Source organism: Ambystoma mexicanum, chromosome 9 (genome assembly GCF_040938575.1).
Source record: "Ambystoma mexicanum isolate Mex_15411 chromosome 9, UKY_AmexF1_1, whole genome shotgun sequence".
NCBI lineage: Eukaryota > Metazoa > Chordata > Amphibia > Caudata > Ambystomatidae > Ambystoma > Ambystoma mexicanum.
In genome coordinates, this window is record NC_090931.1 from 996,373,967 (window position 1) to 996,396,117 (window position 22,151).

A 22,151-nucleotide genomic window follows, 5' to 3' on the forward strand; every position below is an offset into this window, starting at 1 on the left:
GTCCGGACCAAACTTCGGCAGTCTAGTCCACTTCGGTTAAATGTTGAAATGCAGCGATTTTGCGACTCTGTGGCTTTCAGCAACGAAGTTACAATGTTGTTTCCCAAACGGGACAGTGGCAATTTCTCTGCTCCAGGTGGATGGATCAGGCCAGTTTCACTATAGCAGGCTTCAGGGTACAGAGGGGCACAGCTGCAGTGCACCTGCAAAGTTCGTCACCACAGCGCGTGCACTCTGGTTCGGGCTATCTCTCTTTACTCCAGACCTGGGAACACCAAGTATATGAAATTCGATGTGAGAGTGCCGTGAACACAGAGCTTGCGATCTACCAAGTTTCAAAGGCCTCCTCGAAACGCTGGCGGTATCAGAGCAAAGGTCCTGCGCAGGCTGGTCAGCCCACTGGTTGGCCCAGGGACACTTCTGAGAAGGCTTACTTGCAGGGTTTGATGAAGGTGCCGAGAATAGTTGGTCCCACTTTCCCAATGGGTTGAAGCGTCTTCGCAGACCTAGTTCGATCAGCTACAGAGAGGGCCAGCGAGACGATAGCGGGCTCAGGGTGCCAAACCTTCCAGCGGTTCCTCGACTCAGCTTCTTAGTTTCAGGATACTTGAATCCTATCCTTCGTTCAGTGAGAACTCAAGAGATCGACATAGTATAGGTGTTTGGAGCCCTCTCTTATCCAGAATCTCCTTCGCGGCAAAACAAAGAGGACCCAATGGGAGATCTACTCACATACAGGCACACCATACATGGGCCAATCATGGACCACGGTGGTCCCAGGCATTCACAGCACACCAGACTCTCTGGCACCCAGGATGTGTATTGGAACCAGACCATCCAACCACATCCTGGAAGCATACACAGAAGGCATGCAGAAGCCAGTGAAAGTTTGGTATTTCACAGGAGAATGCATGCCCAAATAAGGACTGTCCTGGGTCGGCTTGACCTGGGGAAGGGGCAAGATGGCCAAAGGACAGGACAAAGAGCCTTGTGGCATGGCCATTTTGGAGCCATGCCACCTATTCGTGCCAAACGCGGTTTACCTAGCAGAAAAGGGTTACAAATATATGAAAAGATAAGCTGCCACCAGCCCTGTCTGAGGCACATCTGCCCTTCTCCTAAAAATCATTTGAGAGTATCTAGGGCCTTTAGAAATGACAGGAATACCCAAGTGCACTATACTGCAAGATACATTGCACACTTGCAACATGTAGAAAAGTTGTAACATTGACAAGGACTAAGGGAAACAGTCTCCCAGTACTGACTGCCTTTAAGGGCATGTCAGTTTCACAATAACAAAGTGAATGAAAAGCCCAGGGGAGTGCAGCTGAAGGCTGTGCTCCTCCGGCAAAGTCAGACTATGGTGTTAAACAGCAGCAAAGTTGGGAGGTACACAACTGGAAGGAACATTTCACATAAAATGGGAATCGTTCCTAACACTTGCCCCTCCCAGACCAAGGACAGGGGGAATTAATCCACCCCTGGATGAGTCTCATGTTCAGGGTGGTTAAACATTCTGGACAACCCATCAGCATTGCTATGTAGGACACCTGGCCTATGCTCAATAGTGAAGTTGAAGGCTTATGGACCACCTGAGCAACTTTGGATTCTCTCCCTTCATGTTCATTAGCCACTTTAAGGGCCTATGGTCAGTTTGCACAGTTAAGTGGGTCCCATAGAGGTAGAGCCTCAGCTTCCTTAGGGCTTACACCACAGAGAAACATTATTTCTCTACTGTTGTCCACCTGAGCTCTCTGTCCTTCAGCTGGTGACTAATGAAGCCAATAGGGCATTCCTTACCCTTCTCATTTACTTGTGATAGTACAGCTCCTATCCCAGTGTCGGAGGCATCTGTCTGCACAATAAAAGGTCTTTGATAATGAGGGGCCCTGAGAACAGGGGCCTGGCACAAGGAGTCTTTTAATCCATTGAAGGCCCTCCCACACTTTTCAGACCAAATTACCTTCTTCGGTTTCTTAGGAGTTGGGAGCAGTCAGAGAGGCAGCTATGGTGCCATAGTCTGCCATGAAATTTCTGTCGCACCTAGTGAGTCCTATAAAGGCTCTCACTAGGGTTTGTGTAGTGGGGGTAACAAGATTCAGAGCAAATGTTAGCATGCCTGAATAATCGCAATACGCGTGATTTATGGAGTCTGTTAAATCCCACACAAGGTGTCCAACATCGAAGGATACAAAATGTGACTAAAGCACGTTGGATAGAACATCTTTCCGCTGTATATAAGAAGGACACCCCTGAAGCCGAACCCCAACAGAAAATGAATAAATGGGCAATTACCACTACCAGACAACAAATCCTACATATAATCACGAAATTGAATAAATCAAGAGCGCCCGGACCGGATGGCCTGACAAACGCTACAATCAAAGCTGATCCAGAGATATGGGCGGATATGTTATTACAAATCATTAAATTGATTAACCAATTACACCAAATTCCTGCAACTTGGAAACTAGCGGTTCTGATCCCTATCTTTAAGCAAGGAGATAAAGAGAACCCAACAAACTATAGGCCCATTGCATTATTAGATCCGTTGGGCGAAATTTTCGCTACTATTCTACTAAGGTCACTAACGGCTTGGGCCTCAGAAAACAAACGTTTTGCTACTCGACAAACGGGCTTTGTTTGCGCAGTTGGTACTAACATCAACCTATTTCTGCTGAATCTTTTAAAACATGAAGCACTGTGTTCCAAGCAACAGGTTTGGATAGCATTAGTAGACTTACATCTTGCGTTTGATTGCGTGAATCGCCAATTGCTGTGGAACAAACTGGTCAAGTGGAACTGCCCCCGCCCCACACATAATACAACCAATAAATCTGCTCTATTCTTCAACAAAAATACGAGTAAGGCTGACTGAGGAGGGGCATATGACCGCGTACATTGAAACCTGGAATGGTTTGAAACAGGGGTGTCCATTGGCAGCCACACTTTTCAATTTGTTCACATCAGATCTCCCATGTGAAATGACCTCGGACAGAATATTTCCACCGAAAATTAACTCAATAAAGATACCGATAATGATATATGCGGATGACATCATATTATTGGATAAAACACCGAAAGGTCTACAAGAGAGTCTCCAAATGCTGGTAGACTATATGGAAAGAAATGAGTTGAAAATAAATATAGCAAAAACCAAAATCATGACTATTATGAAATTGAAACCAAATGAAAAAAAACCAATGATATACATTAACTCCTCCATTATTGACATTGTAACATCATATAAATATCTGGGCATATTGATTAGTCAAACTAAGGAAGAAAAAGAATGGGAGATACAGATAAAAAAAAAGTAATGGCCCTGGCGAGACAAGGATATATACTCCACGAAAAATATGGCAAATTTTCGTACCAACCGATCATTGCATTCTATAGGAGTAAAGTTATCCCTATCCTGACATATGGAAGTGAAACACTGATTAATCTGTCGGAAAAGAAATTTTGGAAGCAACGTTTTGGCGGAAAATAATGAGGTTGCCCAAATCGTTCCCGATAACCCGTATCCGAGCAGAAATTGCAGTGCAATCACTGGCATCGGTGGTACTTTGGAAAAAACTTGATCTGTATCGGAAAATAACTTGGGAACAAACAATCCCGGCGTTAGAAATCTTCACAGCAAAGCCCGATGCGATAAACGCTAGGGCCCTGTCTAAATGGAAACAACAAATACTAAGAGCATTAGGAAATGAAGATATAACAGAAGAAATGCTACAAATGAGGCCCCAACATGCCAAGAAACGATTAATGTACCAAGATTGGATAAGCACTAATGAATGTATAATTCGATACAAAGAAAATATAGCAAGTAAAGCAGAAATTAGCGCGATCAACGTCCTCCCACCGTACCTGGTGATATTTCCGGACAAAGAAATAAGAATGTTTTTTTTTAAATTCCGTCTTAATTTACTACCCACTAGAGAAAGACTTGTAAGAACTAAACAGCTAGTGAATAAAGAAATTTCTTGTCTGATATGCAAAAATCAGGACGAGACAGAAAGTCTGTATCACCTAATGATGATATGCCTCGCCCTCAGTAAAGAAAGAACTATATGCAGATCTTATTTGGAGTCAACACAAAAGACGTTGAGTGCTGATCAAAGATGAGAAACAAATGACTTACATAATCTTTCATTTTTGCAAGAAGATCATTGAAAGAATAGAAAACGTGAATTGACTAAAATGAAGTTTTAAAATATAACAACTGTGATAAGATAAAATGAAAAGTTTAAATTTAAACTGAAACATTTTTAATAAAAAAAAAAAAAAATAAAAGTAGTGGGGGTAGGCCTGTCTTGTACTGCTTGTACTTTACTGGGTAGAGGCTGTATCCTCCCTCTACCTACTTCATGCCCAAGGTAAACCACTGAGGCTTGTCCAATTTGGCATTTACTGGCCTTTATGGTCAAGTGGGCCTTGTGAAGAGCCTGCAACACAATCCTAAGGTGTTTCACGTGATCCTCCCAGGTGGCACTGAAAGCTGATATATCATCCTGATATGCTAGACATAATTCATCCAACCCATTAAGGACATGATTCACAACTCTCTGAAAACTGGCAGGTGCATTCGTCAACTCAAAAGGCATTGCCCTGAACTGGTAAATACCCTCTGGTGTTGAGAAAGCTGTCTTCTCCTTGGCATGTTCTGCAAGGGCTATTTGCCAATAGCATGCAGTGAGGTCAAATGTGCTGAGGTATTTGGAAGCACCCAAAGTATCCACCAACTCATCTGTTCTAGGCAAGGGGTGTGCATCTGTCTTGGTGACAGCATTTAGAGCCCTGTAATCCACAGAGAACCTCAACTCGGAGGTACCTGCCTTTTTGAACCAAAACCACCGGGCTGGCCCAAGGACTACTAAAGGGTTCAATCACTGCAAGATCCAACATTTTGTTGACCTCTGTCTTAATGTAAGAACTTACTTTGTCTGACATCCTGTATCCCCTACTTTTAGTAGGTACTATCTCCTGTGTCAAAGTCATGTTTGCACCAAGGTGTCGCATCATGATTTTGTGAGAACAATGGGGAACACTGCCTCAGCAAACCTTTAACCTCAGCTTGTTGATCAGAAGTCAGGTGAGGGGCCACTGTGACACCCTCAATGAAGCTATTGGAAGGACTGCCCTAGAACAGGCCAGTGAGAGGGTCTGACTCCTCATCTGAAGCCAGCAGCAGTGCAGCATTTTCAACTCTTGGGATAGCCTGCAGTCTATTTACATGGAACACTTTTGGAGCTTGTCCAGCTCTTCCAAGGTCCACCAAATAGTTGGCCTCACCCAGAGACACCACCACTGTGTAAGGGCCTGACCATTTGTCCTGTAAAGGGATTCATGATCAGAACTTGCTAGACTGGTGTGAAATTGATGAGGGCAGCTTTCTGGTCATACCAATGTTTCACCAGTGCTTGCCTTCCTGTTCTCACTAGCCAGACCCATCAGGAGTACCATCCTTTTTCTGAGTCCTAGCACATAGTCTACTACATTGGTAGTGACTGGGGGAGTGGGCATCACCCACCCCTCCTTGACTATTGCTAAGGGTCCCCTCACAGGGTGACCAAACAAAGTAGAAAGGGGCTGAAGCCAACACCCTCCTGAGGTACCCCTCTGTTGGCAAACAGTAAGCATGGTAATAGAAGATCCAATCTTCTTGTGGGGCTCTTCCAGAGCGGCAATCATGCTTTTAAGGTCCTGTTAAACCGCTCAACAAGACCATTGGTTTGTGGGTGGTATGCGGATGAAAACCTATAGATGACATCCTATTCCTTCCACATGGCATGCATATACTTTGAGATAAAGTTGCTGCCCATATCAGACGCAACTTCTTTAGGGAAGCCAACCCTAGTAAATATGCCAAGTAAAGCTTTTGCAACTGACTTGGCAATTACAGTTTTCAATGGGATGGCCTCAGGATACCTGGTGGCATGGTCGACCAGCACCAGGATAAACCTATCCCCTCAGGATGTTTGGGGGGTCAAAGGGACCAACAAACTCGATCCCTACCCTCTCATATGGTACCCCCACCACTGGGAGTGGTACTGACGGAGCTTGGATTGTTGTGCCACTTTTCCCAAATAATTGGCATATGGCACAAATCCTGCAGTGACTTTTCTACTTGCACCCCCATCTTGGGCCAGTAGAAGTGCATGGATAATATTTGCTTTGCTCTCTTGATACCAAGGTGACCAGAAAGGGGGACTTCATTCACCAACTGCAAGAGGAAGGGTCTTGCAAGGGGAACCACCAACCTCCTATGGTCACCTTCTGTAGAGGAGCCCACCTTCCCTTTAAATCCTGCGATTCCCAGGAGGTTCACCCTCCAGCTGGGAGCAGGCCTGTCTTCTTAGGCTTTCCAAAGATGGGCACTCACGTTGGTCCTTAACTGAACTCAATCCTGTCAGGAACACCTTCTACTAACCAACCGTGTAGTTCAGGATGCCATTGGCATCAATGATTTCAGGTAACACCTCTTCCTCGTCAAGTTCAGGTGTTTGACCAACTATACCTCCACCTCAGTGGTAGGTGAGTTAGGGGGAATATTCTCTTTCCCTCTTTTGTCTTTCTTGACTCTTTTAGCCTTGGGTTTCCCCTTTGGCTTACGCTTGGCATTGGACTTGGCCAATGCAACCCTTGTTTGTGACCTTGTGCATGGTCTCTCTGCTGTATCACTACAAGCCCTAGAGCTCTGTGTATCATTCCCCAGCAGTACCTTTCCTGGTACATCTCTCTGAATGCTCACTGGAATCCTGACCGCTGTTCCATTTATAGTAAGATTTACAGGCATGACTGGGAACTTGAGAGGCGGGCCATCAGCCAACTTAGTGGGTAACAGAGGAGCTCTGGCAACTTCCTCTGGGTCTACCAAGGTAGAATCCACTACAGTTCTGCTGCACCCACTATCTCTAAGGGCAGGAGTATCTACTCCATTAACTAGCACACTGTCTTTAAAATATTGCTTGATATTATCAGGAATCCTAGCATAAGCCTCTGAGACTCTAGGCTCCCGGAACCCAGGGAAACTAAAACTACCTCAGTCTATCCCACTGGGGAAGGAGTATGAGGAGAAGGATGCCCCTGTGATCTCTTCCTCCTCATAAGAGAAGGCCAGATTTGCAGAGTGCACCCCCAAGGTTTTGACCTTACATCTGGGGTCCCCCTTCACATGGTCACTTGCTCCGCAAGCCACACAAGAACCACTGGGACTTGGGACATAGGGAGGCTTACTGTAACCAGAGTTCTGTCTAGGAGGATAACCCCCACTACCCTGTGTGTTCTCTTGTGACTTAGCCTTAAATTTCATTTTATGGCTCTTTTGGGAGGAAGTTTTATCAGATCCCCCACCCTCCTTATCTTTGGACTGTTTCCCCTCCTCCTGCTTACCAGGATGAGTTTTGTCTTTATGGGACACTCTGTGACATCCACAAATCTGCTGCAATAGCCAGCCTCTTAGGATCTAACTCCTTTGAATCAGCCAAGTGCTGGTTAAGTTCAGGGGAGCAAGATGCAAAAATATGTTCAAGCATGACAAGGCATATCATACCATCAAAGGTGGTGACCTTATAGCCTTCAACCCAGCCAGTCAAGTTCTTTAAATAATCAGTCTCATATGACACCCACTACCTTCTTTCTTTTTGTACTCTCTGAACCTCTTCAAGTATTGGGCAGGCGTATTGCCAAACTTTAAGATGAGTTTGCTTCAACATTGCAAAATCTACTCTTTCAGCCTTTGACATCTCCATAATAGCACTGCACCCAGAATGGGGTCGTCTGCTGAGCAACTGCAATCATATCAGCATTCACAACCTCTTGAACTGCACATGCATACTCAAATGAATTCAACCAGTCCATAATGTCATTCTTCTCCTCATACACAATGAGCAGATATTTTGGAAATCGTGGATGTGAAGAGGACCTAGACCTATGTCCAGAACTCTTGGATCCATTGGAAACTTGAAACGTGGCCAGATCCAATTGGTGATCCCTGTCCTCCTGTTTTTCTGCCTGCTCTATTTTCATCCTAGCCATGTGGACATGTGGAAATCAAGCTCTCTCTGATTAAACATCAGCTCTTGTTTCTTTAATTCCAGCATGGCCTCAGCATCAGAGCTTGCAGAGGAAACATTGAACATTGCATCCTCTCTGTCACCATGGGCACCATGCATGAGGGCAGCGACAGAACTGTCAGTTCTGTCAGTGGAAGCAGCTCCGCCTCCTTCCGCACTCTCCTCAGTGGTTATGGCATCAAGTTGCAACTCTTGCCATTCCATGATTCTTTGAATCATTTCTAATTTTGTACCTTAAGCAGGTACACCTCTCTCAGCACGCATCATTCTAAGAGTTTCTGATTTAGAAGCAATTAAGGTTCTGCTGGTAATTCTATCCAAAATTCTAGATAAGTCTATGACCTTTACGGTATCACTACTAAGTTACTATGGGCCTCATTACACGGAAGGCGGTAAGGGTTAACGGTCACCGGTAATGCTACCGGTGACTGTTAACCCTTACCGCCTTATTACGAGGTCCCTTTGCGGGTTGGTACTGCGTTAAAAAACTAACCCGCAAAGGGACCTTGGTGCTAATTACGGTACCGTAATTAGCGCCTTCCCCATTCCCATTATGCCTTATGGGGGCAAAAATGGGAATGGGGAAGGGCCTTGGTGAATGGGGAATTACCGCCCCCGCTCACCTTGGAGTAGGGCGGTAATTCCGCCATCCACCAAGGCGGACACAGTAAAATACCGGCTGCAACCATGTTTACCGCCTACCGTGTAATGAGGCCCTATGTGTCCTGGGTAGCGGTAATCTGAAATGCCTTCACTAGTGTGCAACACGGGATACCTTCAGTCCTATCCCACAGCTGTACACCAATTTGTTCAGATGGATTTCTGAACTCTGACCTGCTGGGCTGTTACGCTCATCTGATCTCTACGGGGACGTTGGAGCCCTCCCTGGACTTGGCTCCCCTGGATCTGGGTTTACCCCCAGCTGCTGTAGTGTGGACTGCTCTGGTTGCTGGCAATGACCTTGGGAGAAGGTAAGAGGCAGTGAAAATGCTGCGGCTGAATTGCGATCCCCCTCGAATGAGAGGAGCATGCATTTTCCCATAAACTCTCACCTGTTGTTTTGTAAAGATGAGCGCTCTGTCCTGCCTCTCTTCAGCAGGGGCGCTGTAGATGGACCTAGTTGCTTCACTGGTCCGTATACGTGATGGCCCAGACCGGCTGCTACCAATCCACTTTGGAGGGAATGGTCGTAACAATGATTATTGTCCGTATGCTTTTGCAATGCCTTTCCCAATGATTCTTGTCCATAATTCTTATAATGTCTTTCCTTTTCCCAATAGGTGTGAAGATGGCCAAGCTGCGTCGCAGTGTTGGAAGCAAGTCCACACGGTGCCAGAAGGGGAATGGAGCGGTCCCACTAGAAGGTAAGTAGGGTTTGAAGGTGGTATGCAAGGCTTAGGTATTGAGCAGCCAAGCGTTAAATGTTTATTCATTTTCGAATCTTGTGCGTTCAGGGATAGCCTGGCGTCAGATGATGGAGAGCGGCGATCTGAGAATCTGTCAGTGGCTGATAGATGGAAGATCCGTGAGGATGCTGGACTAGAAGAAGACTCCTGCGTAGGTGCACTCGGACAGGTGAGGATGAGACGAGCTGCAGGCAATGGATTTGTAGAGACAGGTAAAATGCGCGCTGTAGATGCTGAGCTAAGATAGCTGCGCTTCGAGCGATGGTGTGGCTGATTCAGGTAAGATGCGCGTCGCAGAGGTAGAGTTGAAGTAGCTGCGATGTGAGCGATGGTATGGCTGGATTCAGAGTAGATGCGTGCTAAAGATGCAAGCCGTAATCAGGTAGGCGCGCACTGAAGATGATGTCCAAGACCTAATGAGATGCGTGCTGTGCTGGAAACAGGTAAGCGCTTCAGTCGGCGGTAAGCGTTACGCTGCACACAGACGCGAAGCCTCTACACCCGGGTGGAGCTGGCTTAAATAGCCTGGCACCCAGCCACTCCCATTTAGCTCCACCTTGTGGCCCCACCTCACCACTCCCATAGACTTCTGCATGTGCCTTCCAATGCTTTCCAATGGCCACGCCCGGCCTGGGTGCACATGCTTTGGACACAGTGTGCAGAGCACACGTCCTTATGAGCCTGGAGCGGGTGGACCCTTTGGAGGATGAAAGTGATGGCCCTTGATTAGTGGCCATGACATGGGCAGAGGTTCAGAAGGCCAGCCTAGTTTCTTGGAACAGGGTAACCTTCTGGACAATACAGACCAATCAAGGTAGCATTGGCAGCAGTCAAAACTAGGTCTCAGGAGGGGTGAAGGTGACTGAAGGACCTCAATGAGCACACAGAGTAAATGATACTTATAAATCACTCCCAGTCATATATATATATATATATATATATATATATATATATATATATATATATATATATATATATATATATATATATATATATATACAACTACATTTATTCAAGGCCTTTGAGTTTCAACACAATAGTTATTAAAGTAACACTTTTAAACCAACACAATCCTACTAAACTACATATAAACAAGACCAAGAGGCCTAAAAGGTTAATGCACGAAATAGGTCCGCAACCTAGAAAGGGGAAGTAAGCAGGTGGTACAAAGAGTCTGTAGGCAATTTTGCAGTGCAGTAATCCCAAACCTAACTGAAAGGCAGTCCAGTCCCCAAGAAGAGGGGAGCCTATTGCTCAAATGTACTTGCAATGCTGACACACACGATAGTGCAGATGGGCAAAAACGGGGTCTCTTGAAGGGTCTGTAGCAGCTCAGGAAGGTGGGTGAGATGATGCAGAATAGGTTCCCACTATCCGTGGAGGACCTCCCTGAGAGGGCAGAACAGGTTCCAGGAGTTGGGAATAGTTCAATAGCTCAGGCTATCTGTGGAAAAGAGAGGGGCCCTCAGGAGCGAGTCGTGCGTAAAAATGTATGGATGCGCTAGGGGCCACCGATGAGGGTTGCAATTACTCACAGGCCCCTGGTGCACTCCGGACCAAACTAAGGCAGTTGAGTCCACTTCGGTTGCAGGTTCAAATGCGACGATTCTGCGGCTCCGCATCTTTCAGCGACGAAGTCACAATGTTGATTCCCAAATGGGACAGTGGTGATTTCTCCGCTCCTGGTGGATGGATCAGGCCAGTTTCACTGTAGCAGGCTTCAGGGCACAGCTGCAATGCACCTGCCAAATTCGTCACCACGGCTGGGCGACACAATAACCATGTGTACTCCAGTTCGGCACTCTCTCTTTACTCCAGACCTGGGAACGCCAAGTGTACGAAATTCGGAGTGAGAGTGCTGTGAACACAGAGCTTGCGATGTACCAAGTTTCAAGGGCCTCCTCGAAACGGTGGCGGTATCAGAACAAAGGTCCTGCGCAAGCTGGTCAGCCCACTGGTTGGCCCAGGGTCACTTCCGAGAGGGCTTACTTGCAGGGTTTGATGAAGGTGCAGAGAAAAGTTGGTCCCACTATTCCAATGGGTCGAAGCCTCTTTGCAGGCCTTCTAGTTCGATCAGATGCAGAGGGGTGACAGCAGGCTCAGGGTGCCAAACCTTCCAGCAGGTCACCAGCGGTCCTTCGACTCGGCTTCTTAGTTTCGGGATACTTGGATCCTAACCTTGGTTCAGTGAGAACTTCAGTGGGTGATTGGAGCCCTCTCTTATCCAGAATCTCTGTTGCGCCAACAAAGAGGGCCCAATGAGAGCTCTGCTCACATACAACCACACCATACGTGGACCAATCATGGACCACAGTGGTCCCAGGCAGTCACAGCAAACCAGACTCTTTGGCACCCAGGATGTGTATTGGAACCAAACAGTCCAACCCTCCTCCTGGAAGCACACACACAAGGCATGCAGAAGCCTGCAAAGGCTTGGCGTTTTGCGGGAGAATGCATGCCCAAATAAGGACTGACCTGGGTCGGCTTGACCTGGGAAAGTGGCAAGATGGCCAAAGGACAGGACCAAGAACCTTGTGACATGGCCATTTTGGATTTAGGCCACCAATTCCTGCCAAACGGGGTAAACATGGTTTACCTGGCAGAAAAGGGTTAAAATATATGAAAAGATAAGCTGCCACCAGCCCTGTCCGAGGCACTCCTCCTAAAATATACTTAGAGAGTATCTAGGGCCTTTAGAAATGACAGGGAGATCCAAGTGCACTCTACTGTAAGGTACATTGTGCACTTGCAACATGTTGCAGAAAAGTTGCAACATTGACAAGGACTAAGGCAAACAAAGTCTCCCAGTACTGACTGTTTTTAAGGGCATGTCAGTTTCCCCATAACAAAGTGAGCAAAAAGCCCAGGGGAGTGCAGCTGAAGGCTATGCTACTCTGGCTATGTCAGACTATGGTGTTAAACAGCAGCAAAAAGTTGGGGGTTACACAACTGGAGGGAAAACTTAACATAAAATGGGAATCTTTCCTAACATCCATCATCCCTGCTCCCACCGCAAACTTGTTCAAATCCCTTGCCTGCCGGTTTTCTTTATCCCACAAGGAATGAATTTCCTTCCACCTCCTCCACAGAACACCTTGCAGGAGTGACTCTTTCATTGCCGACGTATCCAATTTACTCTCTGACAAATTAGCACATACTAATAAAGTACACTCTGTAAAGATAGGGTACAGGTCTGGTCACTCCACTCCTTTTTCTGTCTCTCCGTTTTTGTGTGTCTCTCCTGTCCTAGTGCAGTCCACCTTAGGAAGCAGAAATGACATCACCAGTTTTACGATCGAGGGGTGGGGGGGAAGTACCCTGCAATAATCCCTGCCACTAGGATTGGACAGTTACCCTCTCTCTCTACCCCACTTGCTACCTGTGGCTAGCAGAATATCGCTCAAAGCCCTTGTACTCGCACACAGGTGCAGAGCCCAGCAAGCCCCCGAATACCTGTCTAACCGATTTACTGTCCACACAGCCTTGCGTCCTCTCAAATCTGCCCAAGCACATTCACTCGCCATACCCAGATTCAAAGCTCAAAACGCTGGGGCTCTGGCTTCCCTGTACTCGCCTCCAAACTTTGGAATACACTCCCCAATTCACTCAGATCCGAACCCCGTTTCAACACCTTTAAGAAAACAGCCAAACCGAGCAAGACCGAGCTAATACTTCCTAGTATTTCACAAATAGATACATGAAAGCAAGTTGGCACTATCTAGACCCTACTTATTAGACCTTCCTTCTATGTGTCTATCTTGCCTACTTCTTTCCTAATGTTCCACATTCATGTGTATCTTGTACTCAAAGCTTTCTATTTGGTGATTTTTTTCATGTAGCCTTGTAAGATATGTTGTTCCCCAAGCTTTCTATTTGGAGGTTGTTTCATATAACTTTGTAAGATATGCGCCCAGATGCCCCAGGTGCGCTATACAAATAAAATAAATGCAAATACCTCCATTGGTTTAGGGGTTTGGAGCAACATCTGTCTTTTCCCATTTGTCATCCTTTGTTCTCCTTTGAACTTTTTGGCAAAACTAGTCATGTATCACAACTTCTTAATTGTAGTAGCAATCGCCATACTAAACATATTTTCTGTTTTATCTGATCATGGGGAATTGTATAAGCCAACCGCCAAATCTGTACGATGTAGCATGGCCATGTGTCTCATTTATGTCGTTTTAATAAAATGCATAACAATAATGAAGATGTAAATTATTCAGCTTATCCCTAATTTCATTTTCCCCTTTTTCACCCACTCTCACCTTTTATAACATGTTCAGATCAGCCAAAAACCTAGTCTAACTGGCCATTACAGTTCCCAGCGTCAAAGGTAGATGCATTTTATAGCCCCAAAACCACCTGTAAATTACATAAAAAATGTTATACAAATTAAATCAATCCACAGTATGGTTGCTGCACAAAATGCCTAAAATGAGAATAGTATTTTAAATTAATTGTGAGTGTTTCTGTTCAACAAATGGGAGGGTTGCTTCATCCAGCACTGCCATCTGTCTCCCTGAGCCAGCCTGTGACCAGAGGTTTTTATGAGTCTCTTTGAAGTTAGTGTGTGCTCTTTGAAGAGGGTGCAACAAGGATTCACACCTTTTAGTCTTGCTCCAGCCCAGGATGGCTTTCTCTTGAGGTCCCTGCATTCCTAGTCCGCACGTCTGGAGCATACAGAATTTTGACGCTTTTAGCAGCACCAAATGTTATGGCGGGGTTATTAGATGGGAGATGTGACATCCAGCTGGAAGTGTGGCTTTCCTTTGTGAAGTTTTGCCCTCAGCCAGAACAGGTTTTTCCTGGAGACTGTGTCTCTTCAAATGGCACTGGAGTTCTGTGGGCGAAACATAATAGACATTGCTTTGGTCAACCCACACAACATGTTTTGCTTTCCTGACATTTTTCTGTGAGCAGTGATATTTTATTCCATTGCAGCTTTTTAAAGCCATTTTTATTTGCAAAAATCCTGTTTTCTATGTCACGGGATTCTTTGATTCCTCCTTCTTTTGTGAAATAAACTTCCGCGTGTCCATTGATAATGCCAGGTAGGGCCCTTTCCACATGGCTCTTTAACTTTACATGAAACAAAAGCAAAAGCCACGCAGTTTTTGTTGCAGGGTTTAAATGCCTGCCATTCAGGTGAAAGGGACTTCTGTTTGGGGCCTTTAAATGCACCCCACAATCGATGCAGGCAAAAGTGGGAATTTCATTACGAGCACTTTTTTTGGCGGTAGCAGGATTATCACTGTTTTTTTCCACACCAATGAATTATAACTTTGGAGATACAGTGAAGGATTTACCTCTAGCAAAAAGCTGTAGGTGAATCTACCAATTTACTGACAAAAATCTGCATATTTACTGTACAGTAAATTAGCCAAAAATCCCCATGGAGTCCAATGGACTCCAAGAATGGGTAATTACCACCGCTTGTAATCCTATGATAACTCCATGGAACCAAGTGATGGTAACAGTATTATAGTTTGTCGGTAATTCAGCAGATTTACTGCCGTATTCCTACCAAACTTGTAATGAGGCCCTTAGTCTTGACATCATTCACCCTCATAATCTGCGCAGACCCTTTCCACTCGCCTGACCATGCTGCCATCCCAGCGCCAATCACCCACCTGACCACGGTCCTCAGAGATCAGGCTAAACGCCCCCTCACTCAGCACTGCTCATTCAAAACCTTCCTGGTCATTGAGCTAGCAGCAGACTTCCTCACCACAGGGAATACTTTGATCCTCCTAAAATTATTTAACAACTCTATGAATCTGGTAGATACTCATGTCCCTAACAACTAGACGGACTAAAACCAAACCATTTGCCCCATGGTACGCCTCCAATAAAAGAGCACTGGCAAAATAGTGGCGCAAAAAACGAAACCCTGCAGATCTCGCCAAACTCTGATCTCTATGTGCCAGCCATAGGATTCTGATGACAGAGGCCAAAGCTGCTCACTACGCCACCACCATGTGGCAGCCGGTTACGAGAGTAAAGTCCTTGTTGAAGTAGTAAAGCATTGTATCAATCCCTCACTCGGGGTGTCAGCAACTCAAGAAAAATGCAACGGAATCGACAACTATTTTATTGAAAAAATGGACAAAATCTGACCGATGATTGAATCAACCTCACACAGCATTTTCTCCTGCACTCCAGCACACCCACTGCCCCTTGAGCCCCTGGACTGGATTATCTCTGTCCCACAGACCTAAAATCAATCACTTCCTCAAACCTACTTCCTAATCTGACAATTTCATCCCGGCCTTCATCAAACAATTGATGGGCCTGGCGCTCAAAGCACTCCTCGGCATCATTAATGTCCCTGGACACTCATGACTTTTCTAATGCAACCTCTTTTGAAAAAACAGACCCTAGACACAGAATGACCTAGTCGACTACCATCCCATTAAGAACTTCCCTTTATTGGCAAAATCTTTGAAAAAGTTGCAACACAACTACTTGCCAGAATCGTACACCTCCCAAACGACTATCAAGTGTGTGTTACGTCCAAAATGCAACCACTGAAAAAGCCACCATCCAGGTGGTAGGCGATGCCCTCCAAATCATGGAAAGTGCATCTCCCGCCTTGCTGTCCTACTTGGCCTTTCGGCTGCATTTTGCAGTCGACCACCACATCCTCCTTTCCCTCCTCGCTGACAGGATGGGATTCTTTGACACTGTTCTGAATTGGTTTAAACCTACCTCTCAGGCAGATACCAGGACGTCCAGATCAACACGTTGCGTTCTAACTGACTCAGTCTCCTGCAGAGTGCACCAAAGCTTCATCATCTCATAAATCCTTTTTAACCTTTACATGAAGGATCTGGGTACACTCCTCAAAGATCCCAATATAGCAATTCACCTATAGTGGGACGATCCTCAGTTTGAAATAAGTGAGAAGCCCACAGGACATCAGTCGTCTCTGCGATTGCCTAGCCATCATCCAGTCCTGGATGTTAACTTCCTATCTCAAAGTTGACCTACCCAGGTCACGAACACTGAGTGGCACCGTTTGCTGATTGTTCTTAATAAATCGGACATGTTGAACCTGAGTGATGGATACATTGTTAGAATTTGGTTAATATAATGACCAAAGGGTTAATTTGCATAAATCGACTTTTTTCCCACTGCAAGGGGATCAGCAGGCAATACCATCGAACTGTAGGTACCAGGTTCTGCAGGACTCCTTTACTTACATGAGTATCAGGGTGGGGAGGGAACTATCAACTTCCTATCTCATCTTGCTCCATTTTCTTACACATCTAAGATACGTACTTTTCTGGCATACATTGCCTGTGTCCGTTCTCGGCCGAGCAGTACCATTCAAGATCCTAATGCTCTCGAGAAACCATTGTTATTCAAAACACCCTGGTTATAATTCCATCCGCAGAGTTTCAACAGGTTAACCTGGTGCTATGGCAGCTACACTTGTAAGACTTTCAACCCAGGATTGCTATTCACACATATACAGCACTGTGTGGGAGTAGGGTATTGGACTCCCAAAACTCAAACGTTCCTCCTGGGTCTCAGGATCTCAGTGGTTAATGAGCAACCGAATGGCGAACCTAATCAACCTCACATTTAGTCAGTGCTGGCTAAAATCCGAGCGCAAGAGGAAATGCTGAAGGCAATGGGATCGGCTGGACATGTCACACTAACCGGCATATGCCACAAGGTAACAAAAATTATACCTCTTTGAGTGCTGGAGGGACAGTGGCATTCAGGTGCTCTCAGATGCTTTGGTCAATGGGAGACTACATTTCAGGATATATTTAGCCTTCCAGATAAATAATTTGATTGCTTATTGTATACACTAGAACAGGATTTACATGTTTTGCAAGTTGATTACTGGAAGTGCAAACTGTTCATAATTGGGGAGTTCAATTCAAATCTCTGAGTCTTCTCTGGAAGAAAAACAAGGAATTAAATGATATTTAAGATATTTCTGAGTCCTGCACCCTATGGTGTAGAAGTAACTTTTGGATGTGGCGAATCCCAGGAGGAGCCACCCCCTTTGGGACTAGGAAGGTGAGCCTGCTATGCTTAACCCCCCCGCCCCACACACCGGGAGATAGGATAAGCAGGATCCCTCTGTAGGGACCCCCCCCACTCCGTTCAGCGACAGAAAAGCTCAGAGAAGGACACAAGTTACCATCCCTTCTCTCCAGATGCTAACACCTTTATTGGATCTGTGAAATCTAAGTTCTTTGTTCACCCTATAATCAATTCTGTAATGGCTGATTCAGTTTCTGTCTTCAACCATCCTTAGGCTGCAGAGGCCTGGATAGGAGCAGCAGCTGCATCCCCCAGACCCCTTTAGTGAGCTGGGAAGGAGAGCTAGCAACAGCCGATGCACAACCTGGTGGACGTGCCGTGGAAGCAGCAGTGCGGCAGAAGAGCTCCACATCCCCCCAAAGTGCACTGATCAGCAGAGACAGGTTGGAGTTGACTCCCAGTGTCCTGAACACGAGGAAGAGGACATAGCCGTAGAATGGGGTGTGAAAAAGAGGACGCTCCCAGAGTGGGGGTAAACCCAAGAAGCCCCATAAAGGGATTGGGGGGCACCAAGAAGCCCCAGAGCGAGTTAAGAGCAAGACATCGACCCCATTGTGTGGAGTGAACCAAGGAACCCCAGAGTGGTTGGAAGCCCCAGAGCTATTTATTTTTTATACAGGGAGGAGCAATGCTCTTTTGATCACAAAAAGACATAATAGATAAGAAATAAGAATTGACAGGAAGCAGTGAGCTTTTTACAATGGGGGGGTGGAGTTCGAGTGACATTCTGACCAGGTTCTGGGGGGAGAAGATTGATGAACAGTCACCGGGGACAATACATGAGTGGAAATACATAGATTAAGGACAACCAACATTAGACATTTTTGATTGCAGGTAGTTGGTACGGCCAGCTATGTTAGAGATGTGACCATGGTGAATGAAGTGCTCGAGTGGAGGCAGAGAAAGTGAGGCACAGAGGCAGGTTATGGAAACATGTTAGCTGGAAGGAAGATGAGAGATAGGATAAGAGGGCAATTCAGAGGCGAGGAGGTAGGATTTTAGTTTGGCTTTTAGAGTGGTGGGGTGCACCAAGAAGCTCCAAAGAGGAGAGAGTGCAGAGAAGCCCCCGGAGTGGGGCAAGAGAAAGTGGCAAAGCACAGAGAAGCCCCAGTCAGGCAAAAGAAGACATTTTACTCCAGAGAGACAAAGCCGCAAAGTGGGGAAGAGAAAGAAAGAACCCCACAGTAGGGAATTGGAAGCAGTAAAGCCCCAGAATGGAGAAGAAGAGACTACAAGAAACCCAGGGCTAGGAAACCCAGAAAATGACACTTTCCCAGGCGGGAGAAAGACTGTGAGACCTGTAACCGTGGAAAAGAGAGAGACCGGGTTGGAGTCTGGAAGGATACACCTGATTGGGTAGATGTTTTAGGTCCCAACACGGAAAAGAGGTTCACACTACGTTACTTGTGCTAGGCCATGGTGTTGCTGGGTTAGATGCAATGTTGCAAATAAATATGTGGTTAGAAGAATTGAAATGAGTGTTACTTTGTATTTTAGTTGGATACATTAGTCGCAGTAGGCAGCAACATGAGTAGCAATGGCATGGATTCCATGTATTGTGCAATGTACAATTTGTAGCGCTAAGAGGTACGTAGTGGGGAGCTTTTTGCATGCAAGAGGAGTGCATTTGAGAAACTAACATATAGGAATTTGACAATCGTTTAAATTGTAGACATTTGGGGAATTGGGAAATACAGGGTTTATTGTGGATAAACCTGCCTCTTTTCCTTTGCAGATGGGGTGCAGGTGCAAGTGGATCTAGGTCACCTGGCCTAAGCACGACCCACCTTCTTAGCCCTCCCTCTTCCTTCTTGCTCATAAATCTTAGATCAAGGGTGTGTCTCGCCCGAGCGTCTGAAGTGAAGGGCAGACGAAGAAAAGGGCAATTCATGTTTGGGCCAGGAGGACCCAGGGCCCGACCCCCTGCTTAGACAGCAAGTAAGCATACACCAACATGTTTACTCCCTCTGTCTCCACAGGCCATCCCCCACCCCCTCTGGTCCCCCCGTGATGTTCCCTTGTGCCCCGCACACAGGTGTTGCCTGTTTTGCTTGATACCTCTACCTTGCTCCCCCTCCAGCCTACTTCTGAGTCTGTCCTGATTACATTCTGGTTTCACCATCACCATCTTGTGGCCAATGCTGGATTTTACTTTTATGGACTTCATTGATTCACAGAGCAGCACCCTTTTTCAACTCTCATGCTGGACTTCCTTTGCATCTTGTATGCATGATGGCCCTGAATCAGGCTGTTCCCAACTTCATCTTGTATCCTGGTTTGCAACATTATGTGTTACTACTGACTTCTGCAATTCTATTTGCTCTCCCCTCTTGCTTCTCCACTCTTTTTGACTGCTTACTCTCTGTTCTCTCCACCTCTCCCTTTCCCTATCTTCTCCCCTCCTTCCCTTACTTTCTTCTATGCACTTACACTATCAGAATTGTCCCTGGACCTAGTATGATAGCAACCTCGTCTGTCTCCTCCCCCTACCCTTTCTTGTTCCCCCCGCCAGCACTATCTGAAATGTCGTGAGGCCTAGTACAGTAGTCGCATGTTTTGTTCCCCCCCTCCCTTTCTGCACCCCTCTCCCTCACCTTTTGTTTTTCTCCTGCTCTACCAGAAATGTCGGCGGACCTAGGATGGTAGTCGCCTGTCTGTTTCCATTTCCTTCCCACTCTCCCCCTCCCTTCCTCATCTATGTCTTAGCTCTTGCACTATCTGAAATGTCGTCAGGCCGAGTACGATACTTAATTTCACATCCTTACTGTTCATGGCCTGTAGGAATGTCATTGTATTTTCCCTTGTTCCCTCCCTTGCCTTAAAGCGCTTTGAAACATATTATGTAAAGGCACTATACAAATAAACGAACATATCATACATGGAGACATCGCAGAATGCAGGTTTCACCTATTTGGAGTTTTAATAGGCAGCAGAGTTCCTGGATTCACAGGAATTCGTTTTTTGCCTGGTTTGGAGAGCTGGACAACCTAGGTCACGGAATGTTGTAGAAAGTGAACTACTAATGGGCAGTTGAGATAACATCGCAAAGGGCTAACGGCAAGAACTGAATGAAAAGTCATTTGTTCGGTTTTTATGGCTGGATTGGGTTCTTAGATGCAAAGTGTAAATTCCCTAAGAGCACAAAGGCTTATTTTTTCGATGACCAGAAAGGTCCGGTTCAATTGAGAGCTGATAGTTTATGCAGGGAATTAATTAGAATGTATGCCGAAGGCTATGACTTGAAATGGTAGTAACAAATAGGATTATGAGTAAAAATGTTATTGGATGCCTGGAGCACCTGAGAGGATAAGGAATTGTACCGCTGCTTCAAATGAATGCTTATTTATTCCTCTCCCTCCCCATGCCATAAAGATTTTATGGAAAGCCTTGCACCATCATCATTTGGGTTAAATGTGTATCTGTCACATGGTCTGAATAATGAATTGAGTTAGTCATAAATGATAAATGCATTATGTGGAGTGTGTCAGGACTGACGAGGGAAGAAGATCACGTGTCAAAAGGGTTGTACTTTGTGAATGTATCCAATGAGGTTTTAGAGCTATGGGATTCAATTACCTTGCCTTGGAGTTAGCCAATGGAGGGTTGGGGGATGACATTGTAACAAAATATTTGTGATTTATGTAAATGGTCTAACTGGGTATATAAACTATAATTTTGTTGCATTTTGTGCAAATCACTTTAGTTATCAGCTCAAAGGAACTGACTAGCCCCTTCTGGTCATTAACATGCAATAAACCTGCCTTTCTGACAATAATGCAGTGGATTCTTTGCAGAAGCTGTTCTTTCACATTGGAATGCTTGGGTTACTTTCATTTGGTGACCAACGACGTGATGTCCAGGCTTTCTGTAGTTGGGTGTCCTGCTCATTGGACTGCGGCTCTTATCTGCTGAGTGATCAAGTTTTCTGTGCACAATAAAAGAAATGATCTGCAGGCACCACATTTAAGTGAATACCTGTTTGCAGCTGAGTGTCTCAAGTCCGACTGGGCAAGTTTTGAAGAGGCACTTGGGGGAAGCTCTGCAGAACATCTCTTCTTTACATGAGTGCATTCTGGCCAGAGAAAGAAGAGGGAGGGAGGTTCTTTTTTAATTTCTGTGATTGTACAAGGGGGCTGGGGTGTGTGGAGCCGGAGAGGCTGATTTTCGTTTGGAGTCAAGAGGTTAATTGAATTAAATGAAAGTGAGATATTTTACTTATGAGTGTAAATTAACTGTTTTGTATTGGATGTCTTTTGTATATATTTTTTATTTATTGTGATTTAGTTAATTAAAACTTTTCACATTTAAATATCAATTATAATGACCATACAATCACATTTATTCATTACACAAACACATTATATTTCAGAACATTAATACTCCATTTCATCTAAGCTAAAATCTTCAATAAATATATCTAAAATAAACCTAATATAATAAAACAGAACAAAGTAGTACAGAATAGAGTAAAACGGATGTAGAAAATGCAGTAAAAATGCAACAAAAAACACCGCCTATACATCAAATCAGATTCCAACTTCCAACACTTCTTTACACCACTTTACACATCTGCCAGAGTTGTCATTTCTGGATTAACAAACAAATC

General features: G+C 45.4%; 1 long non-coding RNA gene across 2 annotated transcripts in view; it reads left to right on the forward strand.

Annotated features, from left to right (window-relative positions):
- LOC138488876 (uncharacterized) overlaps window positions 1-22,151 on the forward strand; it is a 43,435-nt gene that overhangs the window by 6,640 nt on the left and 14,644 nt on the right. The window contains exons 2-4 of one of the 2 annotated variants that reach the window (XR_011274727.1): window positions 9,359-9,442; window positions 9,533-9,653; window positions 19,281-19,483. This is a non-coding gene — a long non-coding RNA (uncharacterized lncRNA). Of the gene's footprint in view, window positions 1-9,358; window positions 9,443-9,532; window positions 9,654-19,280; window positions 21,608-22,151 lie in introns of those variants that run through there. The other variant, XR_011274726.1, reaches the window with a different exon arrangement.